The sequence below is a fragment of the Amblyraja radiata genome, chromosome 21 (genome assembly GCF_010909765.2).
Source record: "Amblyraja radiata isolate CabotCenter1 chromosome 21, sAmbRad1.1.pri, whole genome shotgun sequence".
In the NCBI taxonomy this organism is placed as follows: Eukaryota; Metazoa; Chordata; class Chondrichthyes; order Rajiformes; family Rajidae; genus Amblyraja; species Amblyraja radiata.
In genome coordinates, this window is record NC_045976.1 from 9,291,247 (window position 1) to 9,308,657 (window position 17,411).

At 44.7% G+C, this 17,411-nt stretch overlaps 1 long non-coding RNA gene across 1 annotated transcript; it reads right to left on the reverse strand.

Annotated features, from left to right (window-relative positions):
• Positions 1 to 1,340: 1,340 nt before the first annotated feature.
• LOC116984930 lies at positions 1,341 to 13,774 on the reverse strand. Its single transcript, XR_004415173.1, has 3 exons — positions 13,705 to 13,774; positions 8,941 to 8,943; positions 1,341 to 1,350 (listed from the first exon to the last, which is right to left on the reverse strand). It is a non-coding gene; the product is annotated as an uncharacterized LOC116984930 (long non-coding RNA).
• Positions 13,775 to 17,411: the final 3,637 nt, after the last annotated feature.

Genomic DNA, 17,411 nt, shown 5'->3' on the forward strand with positions numbered 1-17,411 from the left:
CTTGCAAATCACGCCACAGTGGGCCAAAAGCGGTCAAGATCAGACTTTTAGTAATATAGATACCACAGAAACAGGTCTTTCAGCCCACAGTTTCTGTGTCTGCAGTATAATCCCATTATAGTGATTGCACCTTTCCTATGTTTGAGCTCTCCTCATATAATCTCCATGGAAGAACCTGTCAATGCGTTCTCTCTGAGTGCTACCTGACACTCCCCCTGATTAGACTGCAACCCCTCCACCTCGATGACTAGTGTGAGGGAGGGAGGGACAGAGACAGAGGGGATGCAAAGGCTACTTGAAATTAGATTAATCAAAATTGATGCAGCAGCTCTACCAGCTGTGTCACTGTCACCCTGGTAGTGAGCTTATGAGCAAGTGTGTGTGAACACTGCCTGTGTGTGTGTGTGTGTGTGTGTGTGTGTGTGTGTGTGTGTGTGTGTGTGTGTGTGTGTGTGTGTGTGTGTGTGTGTGTGTGTGTGTGAGTAAGTGTGTGTGCACGTGTGTGTGTATGCGTATGTGTGTATGTATGTGTGTGTGTGTATGCGTGTGTGTGTATGTATGTGTGTGTGTGTATATGAGTGTGTGCATGTGTGTGCCCGTGTGTGTGCGTGTATATTTGTGTCCGTGTGTGTTCATGTGCCCGTGTGTGTGCGCGTGTGTGTGTGTAAATACGTGTGTGTGTGTGTGTATGTGTGTGTGTGTGTGTATACATGTGTGTCCGTGTGTCTCTGTGTGTGTGCGCATGTGTGTGTGTTTATACGTGTGTGTGCGCATGTGTGTAAATACGTGTGTGTGTGTGTATTTGTGTGGCCGTGTGTGCATGTGTGTGCGTGCGTGTGTGTGTGTGAGTGTGAGTGTGTGGGTGAGTGTGTGTGTGTGTGTGTGTGTGTGTGTGTGTGTGTGTGTGTGTGTGTGTGTGTGTGTGTGTGTGTGTGTGTGTGTGTGTGTGTGTGTGAGTGTGTGTGTTTGAAGTTGAAAGGCACTAGTTACTCCAGCATTTTATGTCGATCTTGATTGCACACTATCTTTCCCCCGGGTTGCACAGTCAGGAACTGGAGACATAGGTTTAAGATGAGTGGGGAAAGAGTTGGTAGGCACTTAAGGGACACCTGTTTCACAGTGATGGGTGTATGCCAGAGCTGCCAGAAGAACAATAGAAATAAAATAACTTCAGATGCTGGTTAATACAAAAAGGACAAAAAGTGCTGGAGTAACTCAACAGGTTAAGCAGCAACACTGGAAATATGTGGACAGGTGACGTTCGGTAAAGGGTCCCAACCCGAAACGTCACCCATCCATGTTCTCCAGAGATGCTGACTGACCCGCTGAGTTACTCCAGCACTTTGTGTTCTTTTGTCAGAGGGAGTGGTTGTAGGTACCATAACAACTTTTAAGGGACATTTGGGAAGGTTTATGGATAGGAAAGGTTTAGAGGAATATGGGACACGCGTGTGAAAATGGGTTAGCATAGATGGGCATATTGGTTGGCATGGAAGTGTTGGACCGAATGGCCTGTTTTTGTATTGTATGATGTTCCCATAGCTGACTTCCGAGGCCAACATTGCGGGCCGGTTTCTTGGCTTCTCAGCGGCCTAGGCAGATTCTGCTTTGTTCTGTACCTTCCCACACCTCTAGCTTTCCCCTCTCCTGACTCTCAGCCTGATGAAGTGTCTCGATCTGAAACGTTACCCAGAGATGCTGCCTGACCCGCTGAGTTACTCCAGTATTTTGTGTCTATCTTTAGTGTAAACCAGCATCTGCAGTACCTTCTTACACTTACTTTTTGTATTGTATTGTATTGTATTGTTCATGACCCTGTGTACAGTATGTTTGTTCTCTTCTTTGTTGGGCTGTTATGTGACCTAATTATAGTTTTGATTGAGATTTGATCTTTTGCTGTGATTTGAATCACCAACATAGAACATAGAACAGAACAGCACAGCACAAGACCTTTGGCCCACAATGACTGTGCCAAACATGGTGACAAGTTAAACCAATCTATTCTGTCTGCACATGATCCAACTCCCTCTGTTCCCTGCATATCCATGTGCTTATCAAAAAGCCTCTCAAAAATGCCATTATCATTTGGGGCTGCATGGTGGCGCAGCGGTAGAGTTGCTGCCTCACAGCGCCAGAGACCCTGGTTCGATCCTGACTACGGGTGCTGTCTGTACACAATTTGTTCATTCTCCCCCGTGTGTTTTCTCTGGGATATCCGATTTCCTTCCACATTCCAAGTACGTACATGTTTGTAGGTCAATTGGCTTCAGTAAGTTGTTAAATTGTCCCTAGTATGTAGGATAGAGTTATTGAATAGGGTGATCGCTGGTCGACGCAGATTCAATGGGCCAAAGAGACGGTTTCCGCACTGCTTCTCTTAAGTCTAAAAGTTTAAACCTCTGCCTCCACCCCCCCTCCCTCCCCCTCCTCCCCTCAGCAATGCGTTCCTAGCACCCGCCGCTCTCCTTGTAAACAAACATTCCCACGGACATCTCCCTTAAACTTTGACCCTTTCACCTTAAAACTGTGCCATGTAGTCCTTGACATTGAGAGGAGAAAGGTTCTGACTGTCCACCCTATCTATGCCTCTCATCATTTTATATAGATCTGTCAGGTCTCCACGCAATCTCCAAAGTTGCAGGGAAAACAATCCAAGTTTGTCCAACCGGGAACCGTTGGAGCGAGTGGAGGAGGGTCAGGGCTGTGAGTATTTAAATCGAGCGCGGGGCTTGCTTTCACAGAGGCCCGGGAACCGTTGGAGCGAGTGGAGGAGGGTCAGGGCTTTTACCGAAATCTGTAACGTTCCACACTTCATAGGGAGGGTTCTGGTGGAAGCCGCTGATTGATGGAAGCAGACTAGAGGAAGCAGCTGATTGGGTGCAACCTCAGGTTAGCATTTCTGCTTTCTGGTTAAAGGTACAGTGCTTTAGTAAAGGTACAGTGGGCTAAGGGTACAGTGGGCTAAAGGTACAGTGCTTTAGTAAAGGTACAGTGAGCCAAGGGTACAGTGGGCTAAGGGTACAGTGGGCTAAAGGTACAGTGCTTTAGTAAAGGTACAGTGAGCCAAGGGTACAGTGGGCTAAGGGTACAGTGCTTTAGTAAAGGTACAGTGCTTTTTGTTTATATAATAAAGGTACAGTTTAAAGGTCAAGAGGGAGCAGCTGTTGTGAGTCAGATACCTGCTGATTTCTCCCAGCAGTTTCTATTGTATTGTACTTGTATCGGATCCAGGGTAAGGCGGGAGAATGACAGCCAGAGCAGTGTACTGTTCTGGATGTCAGATGTGGGAGGTCATGGTGTCGGATGGCCCTCCAGACGTCCACATCTGCACCAGGTGCATCGAGATGGGGCTCCTAAGGGACCGTATTAGGATCCTGGAGCAGCAGCTCGATGACCTCGGTCTGGTCGGGGAGAGTGAGGAGGTCATAGAGAGGAGTTATAGGGAGGTGGTCACTCCAAAACCACGGGAGAGAGACATGTGGGTCCCGCTAAGGAAGGGCAAGGGGCAGAGGCAGGGACGAGTGAGTACTCCAATGTCGGTACACCTTGCAAATAAGTACTCCTGTTTGAGTACGGATAGGGGTGACAGCCTGCCCGGGGGTAGCGACAGCGGACGGGCCTCCAGCACAGAGACCGGCCCTGTTGCTCCGAAAGGTAGGGACAAAAAGAAGAGGGCAATAGTAATTGGGGACTCTATTGTTAGGGGGTCGGATAGGCGATTCTGTGGACGCAGTCGGGAGACCAGGATGGTGGTCTGCCTCCCTGGTGCCAAGGTCTCGGACATGTCTCAACGCGTCCAAGATATCCTGAAATCAGAGGGAGAGGAGCCTGAGGTCGTGGTACATATAGGTGCCAATGACATAGGTAAAAAAAGGGAAGAGGTCCTGAAGGGAGGATTTAGGGAATTGGGAGGAGAGTTAAGGAAAAGGACCAAAAAGGTAACAATCTCAGGATTACTGCCTGTGCCACGCGACAGTGAGAGTAGGAATGGAGCGAGGTGGAGGATAAATGCGTGGCTGAAAGACTGGTGCAGAGGGCAGGGATTCAAGTTTCTGGATCATTGGGACTTCTTTTAGGGAAGGTGGGACCTGTACAGAAAGGATGGGTTGCACTTGAACCCGAGGGGGACCAATATTCTGGCGGGGAAATTTGCAAAGGCTACTGCGGAGACTTTAAACTAGAATGGTTGGGGCGAGGGACTCAAATAGAGAAAGCTAGTAGACAGAATGGGAGGCAGGAAGCAGAAAAGGGAAGCACTCGGACACAAGAGGAGAAAGAAGAAAAAGGAAATAAACAGAGAATAAGAGGCGGGGGGTTTCTTAAATGTGCATATTTTAATGCTAGGAGCATTGTAAGAAAGGTGGATGAGCTTAGAATCTGGATAGACACCTGGAAGTATGATGTTGTGGCGATCAGTGAAACATGGTTGCAGGAGGGCTGTGATTGGAAACTAAATATTCCAGGATTTCGTTGCTTCAGGTGTGATAGAATTTGAGGGGCAAGAGGTGGAGGTGTTGCATTGCTAGTCAGGGAAGATATTACAGCAGTGCTTTGGCAGGATAGATTGGAGGGCTCATCTAGGGAGGCTATTTGGGTGGAACTGAGAAGTGGGAAAGGTGTAGCAACACTTATAGGGGTGTATTATAGACTGCCAAATGGGGATCGAGAATTGGAAGAGCAAATATGTAAGGAGATAGCAGATATTAGTAGTAAGCACAAGGTAGTGATTGTGGGAGATTTCAACTTTCCACATATAGACTGGGAAACACATTCTGTAAATGGGCTGGATGGTTTGGAGTTTGTAAAATGTGTGCAGGATAGTTTTTTGCAGCAATACATAGAGGTACCTACTAGAGGAGGGGCAGTGCTGGGCCTCCTGTTAGGAAATGAGACGGGACAGGTGGCGGAGGTATGCGTTGGGGAGCACTTCGGGTCCAGTGATCACAATACCATTAGTTTCAATATAATTATGGAGAGGGTCAGAACTGGACCTAGGGTTGAGATTTTTGATTGGAGAAAGGCTAACTTTGATGAGATGCGAAATGATTTAAAAGGAGTGAACTGGGACATTTTGTTTATGGGAAGGATGTAGAAGAGAAATGGAGGACATTTAAAGGGGAAATTTTAAGAGTACAGAATCTTTATGTTCCTGTTCGGTTGAAAGGAAACAGTAAAATTGGAAAGAGCCCTGGTTTTCAAGGGAAATTGGACATCTTGTTCGGAAAAAGAGGGAGATCTACAATAATTATAGGCAGCATGAAGTAAATGAGTTGCTTCAGGAGTATAAGGAATGTAAAAAGAATCTTAAGTAAGAAATTAGAAAAGCTAAAAGAAGACATGAGGTTGCTTTGGCAAGTAAGGTGAAAGTAAATCCAAAAGGTTTCTACAGCTATATTAATAGCAAAAGGATAACGAGGGATAAAATTGGTCCATTGGAGAGACAGAGTGGACAGCTATCTGCAGAGCCAAAAGAGATGGGGGAGATATTGAACAATTTCTTTTCTTCGGTATTCACCAAGGAGAAGGAAATTGAATTATGTGAGGTAAGGGAAACTAGTAGAGTAGCTATGGATACTATGAGTTTCAAAGTAAAAGAAGTACTGACACTTTTGAAAAATATAAAAGTGGATAAGTCTCCAGGTCCTGACAGGATATTCCCTAGGACATTGAGGGAAGTTAGTGTAGAAATAGCCGGGGCTATGACAGAGATATTTCAAATGTCATTAGAAATGGGAATAGTCCCCGAGGATTGGCGTACTGCGCATGTTGTTCCATTGTTTAAAAAGGATTCTAAGAGTAAACCTAGCAATTATAGACCTGTTAGTTTGACTTCAGTGGTGGGCAAATTAATGGAAAAGATACTTAGATATAATATATATAAGCATCTGGATAAACAGGGTCTGATTAGGAACAGTCAACATGGATTTGTGCCTGAAAGGTCATGTTTGACTAATCTTCTTGAATTTTTTGAAGAGGTTACTAGGGAAATTGACGAGGGTAAAGCAGTGGATGTTGTCTATATGGACTTTAGTAAGGCCTTTGACAAGGTTCCTCATGGAAGGTTGGTTAAGAAGGTTTAACTGTTGGGTATAAATGCAGGAGTAGCAAAATGGATTCAACAGTGGCTGAATGGGAGAAGCCAGAGGGTAATGGTGGATGGCTGTTTGTCGGGTTGGAGGCAGGTGACTAGTGGGGTGCCTCAGGGTTGGGTCCTTTGTTGTTTGTCATGTACATCAATGATCTGGATGAAGATGTGGTAAATTGGATTAGTAAGTTTGCAGATGATACCAAGATAGGGGGTGTTGTGGATAATGAAGAGGATTTCCAAAGTCTACAGAGTGATTTAGGCCATTTGGAAGAATGGGCTGAAAGATGGCAGATGGAGTTTAATGCTGATAAATGTGAGGTGCTACACCTTGGCAGGACAAATCAAAATAGGACGTACATGGTAAATGGTAGGGAATTGAAGAATGCAGTTGAACAGAGGGATCTGGGAATAACCGTGCATAGTTCCTTGAAGGTGGAATCTCATATAGACAGGGTGGTAAAGAAAGCTTTTGGTATGCTAGCCTTTATAAATCAGAGCATTGAGTATAGAAGCTGGGATGTAATGTTAAAATTGTACAAGGCATTGGTGAGACCAAATCTGGAGTATGGTGTACAATTTTGGTTGCCCATTTATAGGAAGGATGTCAACAAAATAGAGAGAGTACAGAGGAGATTTACTAGAATGTTGCCTGGGTTTCAACAACTAAGTTACAGAGAAAGGTTGAATAAGTTAGGTCTTTATTCTCTGGAGCGCAGAAGGTTAAGGGGGGACTTGATAGAGGTCTTTAAAATGATGAGAGGGATAGACAGAGTTGATGTGGACAAGCTTTTCCCTTTGAGAATAGGGAAGATTCAAATAAGAGGACATGACTTCAGAATTAAGGGACAGAAGTTTAGGGGTAACATGAGGGGGAACTTCTTTACTCAGAGAGTGGTAGCGGTGTGGAATGAGCTTCCAGTGGAAGTGGTGGAGGCAGGTTCGTTGGTATCATTTAAAAATAAATTGAATAGGCATATGGATGAGAAGGGAATGGAGGGTTATGGTATGAGTGCAGGCAGGTGGGGCTAAGGGAAAATAATTGTTCAGCATGGACTTGTAGGGCCGAGATGGCCTGTTTCCGTGCTGTAATTGTTATCTGGTTATATGGTTAACCTCTCCTCATGGCTAACACAGGTGTTAATGTCAGGCAGGTGAACATCCCCTTCCAATCCAATTACCACCACCGGAGGTTATCTGACTTTAGGTTCACCCTGTGTAACCACCTATAAAGTGGTTCCCATTTATATTTCCCTGTAGGCTAGCTTTCCTTGTTTCATCACTCACCCAGTCATCCTGAACAGCTTCTCCTTATGGGCCTGTCCCACTTAGACGACTTTTCAGCGGACTGCCATCGACTGTCAAGTTGCCGGCAGTCGCCTGAAAAACCGGCAACTGGAACGGCCACTGTCAGAGTGGAACACATACACACACACACATCGCATCCTTCACCAGCCTGTTATGCAGGCAGTGGAAGGCAAGCGGGGGGAGCGCTGTCTAATAAATTCACACAGTGCAAAGTCAAGGTGATACAGACACACACCGCGATGAAGGTTGGTGCTATAATTAAGACGGTACGGTAAGTCCTTTAAAAGAGGGGGGGAGAAGGGGGGAGAAGGAGAGGAGGCAACTTTTAATAAGCCAGAGATACACGGATGTGAAGCTCGGCGGACATTCAACACTACCGGTCGGTTATCCTTGGTTCTGAAAACTACTGCTTACAATTTCTTTCCCTAAAAAGTCACCTAAGTGCGACAGGCCAATGAGGAATGTCTGTTCAACATTAAAAGACCAATTTCGGGGGAATTCTGCCCGACCCGTTGAGTTACTCCAGCACTTTGTACCTTCTTCTGGTTAGTGACTCTGGTTAGTGCCTGTCACAAAGTATGGTGGCATGATGGTGCAGCGGTAGAGTTGCTACCTCACAGCGCCAGAGACACGGGTCCAACCTTACTACGGGTGCTGTCTGTAGTTTACACATTCTCCCTGTGACCGCGTGGGTTTTCACCGGGTGCTCCGGTTTCCTCCCGCACTACAAAGACGTGCTGGACACATTCAGTGGAAAGAGAAATGAGTTCATATTTCAGGTTTCCGGTCAATATCCTTACAGTGGAACCGTTTGTACCAGTTTAGCATTAACTTTTTAAAACTTATTTTAAATACCGAGGATCCCAATGCAATTTATTTTTTTCAAGAAACGAGGAACTACAGATGCCGGTTTACAACAAAAAAGCCACAAAGTGTTGGGGTGACTCAGCGAGTCTGGCAGCATCTCTGGAGAACATGGAGTCTGACTGAAGAATGGTCCTGACCCGAAATGTCACCTATCCATGTTCTCCAGGGATGCTGCCAGACCCGCTGAGTTCAATAGCCCACTGTAAATTGATTGATTGACTGAAAGGTGCAGCTAGGAAACAGGCCCTTTGGCCCATCGAGTCCACGTCGACCATTGATCACCCATTCACACTAGTTCTATGTTATCCCTCTTTCGCATCCACTCCCTACACACCAGGGGTGATCTACAGAATAGACCCTCGTGTGTGGGTGAGACGTAGTATATGGGGTAGTTGATGGGAATGTGTGGAGACTAAACTGGGATTAATGTAGGATCAGTATTTTTATGGTTGGAATGGACTAGGTAGGCCAAAGGGCCTGTTTCCAGGCTGAATCCCTCTATGACTAAACCATCCTACCAACAACCAGAGAGCAATCCTGAGCTAATTTCTACCTCATTGGAGACCCTCGCACTATCTTTGATCGGACTTTACTGGGCTCTGTCTTGCCACAAAACCTTATTCACGTTATTCTCTTTATCATGTGGATGGCTTGATTGTAGTCATGTCTTGTCTTTCCACTGACTGGTTAGCACGCAACATAAGCTTTTCACTGTACCTCGGTACAGGTGACAATAAACTAACCTAAAACTCAAATGACTCCATAGGTTCTCCGGTTTACAAGTCAACAATGATAGCTTGTCAAGGGTGCAGTTTAAGAGCAAGTCACAGCCAGTGGTGCTGAATGTCTTATTACATAGAGGGAGAGACAGGAGAGACTTGAGCAATGTACCAGCTGGACAACTGCCGATATATATTCATGCAGCAACTGCAATACTTTATATTTTTTACAACAGCAAGGCCTGCCTAACATTCCATTCCAAATCTTTGCCAGCTGTCCCTACAGTGAATGGGGTTTTCAGTATTTATTATCGTAAAATATGCTACAAGTGTAAATTGCTCGTTCTAATCTTCCCCCCAGTCTAGTTTCAGTCAAAAACACTGAATCAAGCACTTGAACAACTAATCTTTATTTTAACAAAAGCGCATTACAGTTCAACTACTGTACCTATCCCACCGCGGGTTCGATCTTCGTATCTGCCTGATCAAGCCCTCCAGGCCTCGCTCAAACAGAGACACTCCAGAAAGTCACGCAGTCCCAAGCGTTCTCCCAGAAGATTGAGGCGGAACTTCGTGGCAGCGAGCTTTTATAGCTCCCGGGACCTTGAGGGTCCGAACCACATGGGGGTGGTCTCTGAATAATCCAATTACAGATATCGATTAATCCCACACATAACAGACTTTTCCCAACCTAATAATACAGCAGCTTAATACATTGTATTCAAACAGGACTTCTCAAGGAAGCCAACTTAGCAACATTTACCCTGATCTGCAAAAAACCCAGACAAGGCTCAATACCTCATCCAATCAACACTCAGCAAAGCAGAACTCTGCAACATTATTTACAAACATTTACAATTATTTACAAGGTGTTTGTCTGGTTTGCAGTCATCCAATCAATTTTACGCATTTTGCACCTAATTGACAGGGTCTGCAGATGTTCTTATTCTTTTCTTGCAACTTGTATCTAGGCTCTAGACACACTGGCACCACTCCGCAGCTTGTCCCAGTTCTGCAGAAAGCAATTCCAAATTGACCAAATCTCCCAGCAGCCCTGAAGCTTTTACCCCATTTTAGTCCTAGCCTCTCCAACTTGGCCAGAATTAACATTCCTTCCTTTTTATCATATATGATAACCCATCATTTAAGATAACCAAATATTTCAATAATCAGCTAACCAGATATACATAAGTGTGTCTGTTACATCTTCCATCTATCAGCAACACAAGATGATGATGTTTCTTCCCAGAATCTTGTCAAGTGTCCCGAGTTTTCATGGGCATAGCTTCACAATTTCTGTCTGATGAGTCTTCACCTCCCGCGTTTTCGTGGGCGCGAATTCCCTCCATCCGTGTTGCTGCCCATTCTTCCAACCTTTTCCATAGTCGAACCTAAAACCTAAAATTCATGAAAAATGTGGGACAAAGCAAGTTACCATCATGCACCCATGCTTTCCCATACATTTACCTATTCTGTTCCCTAATATACTCTTATTATCCTAGGATCAACACTAATCAGCCTTCTTCATACTCACACGATGTTATAATATGTATATCTGATGACGGGTCCTCATAAAAATTTCAGCTGGGTTGAGTCCAGATTTCCCTACAGGCATGACTCTAATTTAAAGCAAACCATGAAGAATGTTCCAATTTAACCAAATTCAGTCTCAGCCTTCTCATTCCACAGCATTGTAGCCAATAATACAATTCCCTTCCGATTCCTGTGTAATTCCCAGCTGTTCAAATTTAAACAATCAATTTCATCATAAGTCCAATCAAAACCGCGAAATCCACAGACAATTTCTTTCCACCTTGATAATAGAAGCTGCTTTACTATCAAGGGTTAAACAATTCAAATCCATCGGTCAAATATGCATCGGCTCTGCTATTCTCAATACCTATTCAAGTTTATTTTTCCTCTAATTTACTAAGTCTCTCCTCTTCTTATTTATGTATGACTCCTCACTATGGTAACTCGTTACTATGTTGATTCTCTACTATGTTGGCTCTTTACTATATTGGCTTCGTTCTCTGTCTAGGGGTTACTCGTTTATACTAGTTCTTTTTTATCTCTAAGTAACTTTTCAGGATGGTTAGTATTGACTATCTGAGGGGGACTTATACATTTTCAGTCCACCTCATCATTTTATACTACCAGCTTACGTTTCCAGGGTATGTCTTAATTCCTGATATTCGCTAGGGTCTGTCCCTTCCTTGATAGTAACTAAATAGTCCAGTCCCATCTTCAACTATCCTCCTAAGGGTGAGACAAGAGAAGAATACCAAATTAACAGTCAATTATCTAACAATTTAAAAAACTGTATCCCATAAGCCCTCTTTAAATGTATTTACTTATAACTAAATTTTGGTGCAAAGTGAGTATTGTGCCCCAAACCACAGAGGAACTCCGTCTTTTATTCAAATCCAATTTTTAAAGAGGAGCTTATCCCAATAGTCATTACAAGTTGTCAGTGTTGTTTCTTTTAAAGATGATTAGAGTGTCCTTTACTCTCCTTCCTTTTCTTTCTCCAATAGCGAAGTCATATTAAAGTTAGGCACTAGCGTAGGTCTTCTTCTTCTTCTTTTCTGATGTTAGTTTCAATTACAGGGAAGTAGGGATACTGAGGAGCAGCTTGCTCTGTCTGCTGGCCTTCCCAAATATCTTAAAGGGGCAGGACAGTATCAGTTCCTCCTGCTGCTCACCTGTTTCTGGGGAGCTACATTACCTTTGCTGTCTTCTGCCCGTTCTCAAGTCTTTACCTCACTCCCCAGATAGTATGTCTTCGATATACTGTCCTAGAGGCACAAACTCAGTCACACATTAATATGACATCTTCTTTCCCTACTCCCGCTCCTCCTGCACAGTAAGTTTGTTTCTTCTCTCCCGAGTGCCCTTTCCATTCCTTAAAGCCCTGTCCCACTGTCCAAGTTCATTCAAGAGTTCTCCCGAGTTTGCCCTGATTCGAACTCGGAGAATTACGGTAATAGCCGCTCGTAGGTACTCGGATCTCGTGGACATTTTTCAACATGTCCACGAGTTGTTGAAAAATCTTCACGAGTCTTCCCGAGCTTTCCAGAGTACCTGCCGTTAGCGTTACGAGCCGCTAAGAGACGTCCCGAGCTCCGACGTACCCGCTACGTTCATTCAACGTGCTTCCACGAGTTTGATTTTTTTTTTTTAAACTCGGGAGAGCTCTTGAATGAACTCGTACAGTGGGACAGGGCTATTAGTTATCATTCCTTCTATTTGGACACTCCTTGCTCCAGTGACCTAGTTGGGTACAGTTGAAACAAGCTCCTTGATTTACAATCGTCTTTGCTCTAAGGGGTTTTCTGGGGTAAGATGATTTATAATTTTCTTCTATGTGATTTTCAGTTTTTACTACAATAATGCATCCAATTCATTCATTCTGGTAAATTACTTGAAGGGGGTCTAGAGTAGGGGTCATGTCTCCACGCCCGCACTTCCAGGGCGGGTTGGTGAGTCAGGACTGAGAAAATGGGTTAGCTTTCGTAAACTTCTTAGTGTGACTTCTTAGTTCCTGTCATTCGGGCCATCTCTCTCTCTCTGGTTTCTTGGGACCTTGTGGTCTCTTGAATTAAAGGACCTCCCATTATTCCTTGGATTTCGGATGTGTCTATATTCTCTAGGATCTCTAAATTCTTGTAATCCTGGAAATCCCTTCTTTGACCCCTCTCTTTCATTTGCTCCTTTGTTGGACATGCCCGACTCCAATGTCCCCCCCCCCCCACATGTAGAGCATTTATTAGGCACCATGGTTGGTCTTATTCTACCCCTGGGTTCCATTGGAATGGATTCTAAATTGGGAGTATAGTGGTGATAATAATCTGAGTAATCTGGGACACTAATTTCTCCCAATCTGCAATTTGCTGGTACTCTGGGAATCCATGGTTCAGAGTTAGATTTTGGTAATTCTTCCTTGGCTATGTGTTCATTTTCTCTTCTAGCTACAGGATAATTTTCCTGGTTCCTACCTTCCTTCCAATAATACCTCACAGCTCTGTCTATTTGACTGGCTCGTTTCTCAGACCAGTTCCTGTTATCAGTTTTAATTAAATCCGCTACTTTAGTGGGGAGACAATTCAACAAGATCGCACAATTTTGAGGGGAACTTGCTCCATTCTGATAGTCTGAAACACCTGATTGTTCCATATATAATTTTGAAAAACGGTCAAGACATTCGTCTGCTCCTTCTCCCTTCTCTGGTTTTATTTCCAGAACTCGACTTATATCGCCTGGTTTCTGAAACGTTTTTGCATGGGCCGTTAAAACAGCCTCTTCTCTTGCACTGTCATTCATTACTACATTTGACAAGGCTTCATAAGTTGGGTGTCCTAGGGCTACTAGAAATTTGGTAATTTCAGCTGGAGTAATTATCTGTTGTATGGTCTCTCACAAATCCCGGGAATCTGCATGATATACAGGCATTGTGGTTCTCAAATAATCTATAAAGGCAGCAGGTGACTTCTTCCTATTGGGGATTCTGTTTAGTACTGCCATTATTTCATGGGGCTTCCGCGGAGTGTGGACGTCTGTGGCACGGGGATTATTCATACTCACTGCGTTGGCCAAATCCGCTGTACCTATTCCTTCCCTTATTGGTAACTGCCTATGGGATATTTGTAAGCTTTCGGTTACGTCAAAATCTATCTCGGTATCTTCAATCTCTTTCTCACCCCTCAGATGAATTTTCCTGTTCACTAGGGGTTTCCCGATACTGCCCAAATAAATCATTCCTTTTCCTTTCTACTCTAGTAATCTGTCTAGGTTGTGGCTCACAAAAATACTCTGGTGGTTGCACGATATCTAGCATACCTGTTGTATATTAGTGCTGGAAACGGACACGGGAGTAAACTAAAGAGCTACTTTATTTCAGGACGCCACGAATAGTCTCTCCTGCGCTTGCGTCATTTGCGCAAGATCTAAAATATGTTAATCATATTTAATACACAACACTCCTTCCCCTTGAACTTGGAGGCAGGTAACACAATTTCACCTTCACGGTATATGCTCTTTACCTAAATATAATTGACTAACATAGTTCCAAAATTGTATTATTAAAGTAATCTAATAATACCTATTAACCGTAATAATCATACCTAAACTTAGCACTTATAATTTTACATTCCACTCCTCTTCCTTAAACCAAATACATTACACCTTGCTCTATGTGATATCATTTATAAAGAACAAAATCCTCAAATCTTTTGGGTGGTCTTTTTGTCCTATCAGACCTGTGTCTCTGTGCCTGTGTCGGACTTTGCGCGTTTTCTGAGACATCAGGCTCTGGTTGTGATGATGTATTATCACTAGGGGCTAGAGGTTCCTCACTCTCTGAATTTCCTTCAGGATCTACCAGCTGTTGGAGTCAGCAAAACTATCAGCGACTCCTCGCTTGGTTGATCCCCTTCTCTTGGCTGGATGTCGGTGTGCTCGTCACCGTTTGGCCAGTATGCTCTTATTTGATCGACATGACGACGCACGGCTCTTCCCTCATTCAACTTTATCTTGTACATGACTTCACTGATGACTTCTTCTATCATCCCATAAAGCCAAGTAGGGCCTTAAGTCAGGTTCTTGACCATGACATGATTCTTCATTTCAAAGACTCATTCCTTGCTTCCTCGATCTGCTGCCTGTTTCATTGAAGCTTGCTACCTTCAGACAGCTTTGCTGAGATCGGGTGGCAGACTGTCCAGTTTAGTGCAGATCTTTCGTCTGAACATCAGTTCACCGGTTGACTTTCCAGTCACTTCTTGAGGTGTGACTCTGTACGTCAACAAGAACTGCTGGAGCGTTAGTTCCAGGTCCGATCCTTTCCTTTTTTACACACCTGCTTTCACCGTCTGTACACCTCGTTCGGCTAGTCTGTTGCTGGACGGGTGTTTGGGTGATGTTTGGATATGGCAGATGTTGTTGCTGCTGAGGAACCTGGCAAATTCCTCGGACACAAACTGCATACAGTTGTCTGTGACCACTGTTTCCGGTAACCCATGAGATGCAAACGACCATCTCAGGGCCCTCACTGCTGCTGCTGATGTTGCATGTGTCACCCGAATGGCTTCAATCCATTTGCTGCGGGCATCGACCACAATCAGCAAATTCTCCTCGTCCAGGCTGGCATAATCACAGTGAATCCTACTCCAGGGATTCTTCGGGAACTCCCATGGATAGATTTGGGCTGCCACCGGACTATGTTGACTCTACTGACAGCTTGGACAATGTCTCACTTGTTGTTCCAACTCTTTGTTAACAACTCCTGGACTGTTTGGAGTCTGTAGACTGGGCAATGTTCAGGGACTCGGCAACAGACCTGAATGAATACGCCACAGTCGCTACAGACTTCATAAAGAAATGTGTGGAGGACTGCATCCTAACAAAAACCTTCAGAGTGTTTCCTAATCAGAAGCCTTGGATGAATGCCCTGGATTTGAGTGCCCTGGAGAGGAAAAGACTACAAAAAGTAGTAAACACTGCCCAGTCCATCATCGGCTCTGACCTTCCTTCCATCGAGGGGATTTATCGCAGTCAAAAAGTCTGGCTGTATCATCAAAGACCCACACCATCCTGGCCACACATTCATCTCCCTGCTACTTTCAGGTAGAAGGTACAGGAGCCTGAAGACTGCAACAACCAGGTTCAGGAATAGCTACTTCCCCACAGCCATCAGGCTATTAAATCTGGCTCGGACAAAACTCTGATTATTAATAACCCGTTATCTGTTATTTGCACTTTATCAGTTTATTTATTCATGTGTGTATATATTTATAGTATGGTATATGGACACACTTATCTGTTTTGTAGTAAATGCCTACTATGTTCTGTGTGCTGAAGCATAGCAAGAATTTCATTGTCCTATACAGGGGCACATGACAATAAACTCACTTGACTTGACTTGAACCATGAGATCCGTATTCTTCTGCAGACCAGATCCCGGGCATTCAGGTCTGGTGATACTGAGGTCCACAAGAAGTCCAGATACGACCTTAGTGAGGCCATCAAAAAGGCTGGAGGATGAGACGGATGTTCAGCAACTGTGGCGGGGTTTGAATGCTATCACCTCCTTAAAGGCGAAATCAGGAGGCAGCTCGAATGTCGGCGAAACATCACTTCCTGAGGAACTAAATGCGTTTTGATAGGGAAAATCCTGATGTGCCTTCCCAAGCCCCCATTCGCTGTGATGGCATTACAGTCACAGTCACTGAGGCCGACATCAGAAGATCCTTCAGAGGGGTGAATCCTCGGAAAGTGCCTGGACTTGATGGTATACCAGGTCGTGTTCTAAAAACCTGTGCGGACCAACTGGCTGGAGTTTTTACGGACATTTTCAACCTCTCACTTCTGAGGTCTGAGGTCCCCACCTGCTTTAAAAGGGCATCAATAATACCGGTGCCCAAGAAGAGTAAGGTGACGTGCCTCAATGACTATCGACCAGTGGCACTAACATCTATGGTGATGAAGTGCTTTGAGAGGCTGATCATGGCGCAAATCAACTCCTACCTCGACAAAAACCTGGACCCACTGCAGTTTGCTTACTACCACAACAGATCAATGGTGGATGCGATCTCACTGGCTCTCCACTCTGCTCTGGACCACTTGGACAACAAAAACTGATATGTCAGGCTTTTATTCATTGACTACAGCTCGGCATTTAATACAATCATCCCCTCCAAGCTGGTTACCAAGCTCTCAGAACTGGGTCTTTGCGCATCCCTCTGCAATTGGATCCTCGACTTCCTCATCCACAGTCCACAGTCTGTTCGTATTGGTGGAAATGTGTGATCTGCGATAACAATCAGCACGGGAGCACCTCAAGGCTGCGTGCTCAGCCCCCTGCTGTACTCACTCTATACTCATGACTGCGTAGTCGGACATAGTGCGAACTTCATCATCAAGTTTGCCGACGACACACTGTTGTGGGACGTATCACTGATGGGTACAAGTCAGAGTATAGAAGTGAGATCGACCGATTGACCAAATGGTGCCAGCACAATATCCTGGCTCTCAACACCAACAAAACCACGGAACTGATTGTGAACTTTGGAAGGGGTAGGAGGGGGACCCACAGTCCCGTTTATATCAACGGGTCGATGGTGGAAAGTGCAAGAACTTCAAATGCCAGGGCATGCATATTTCCGAAGATCTCTCCTTGCCCCAGAACACTGATGCAATCGTAAAGAAAGCACATCAGCGCCTCTGCTTCCTGAGAAGATTACGGAGAGTCGGATTGTCAAGGAGGACTCTCTCTAACTTCTACAGGTGCACAGTGGAGAGCATGCTGACCGGTTGCATCGTGGCTTGATTCGGCCACCTGAGCGCCCAGGAGCAGAAAAGGCTGCAAAAAGATGTAAACACTGCCCAGTCCATCATCGGCTCTGACCTCCCTACGATCGAGGGGATCAATCGCA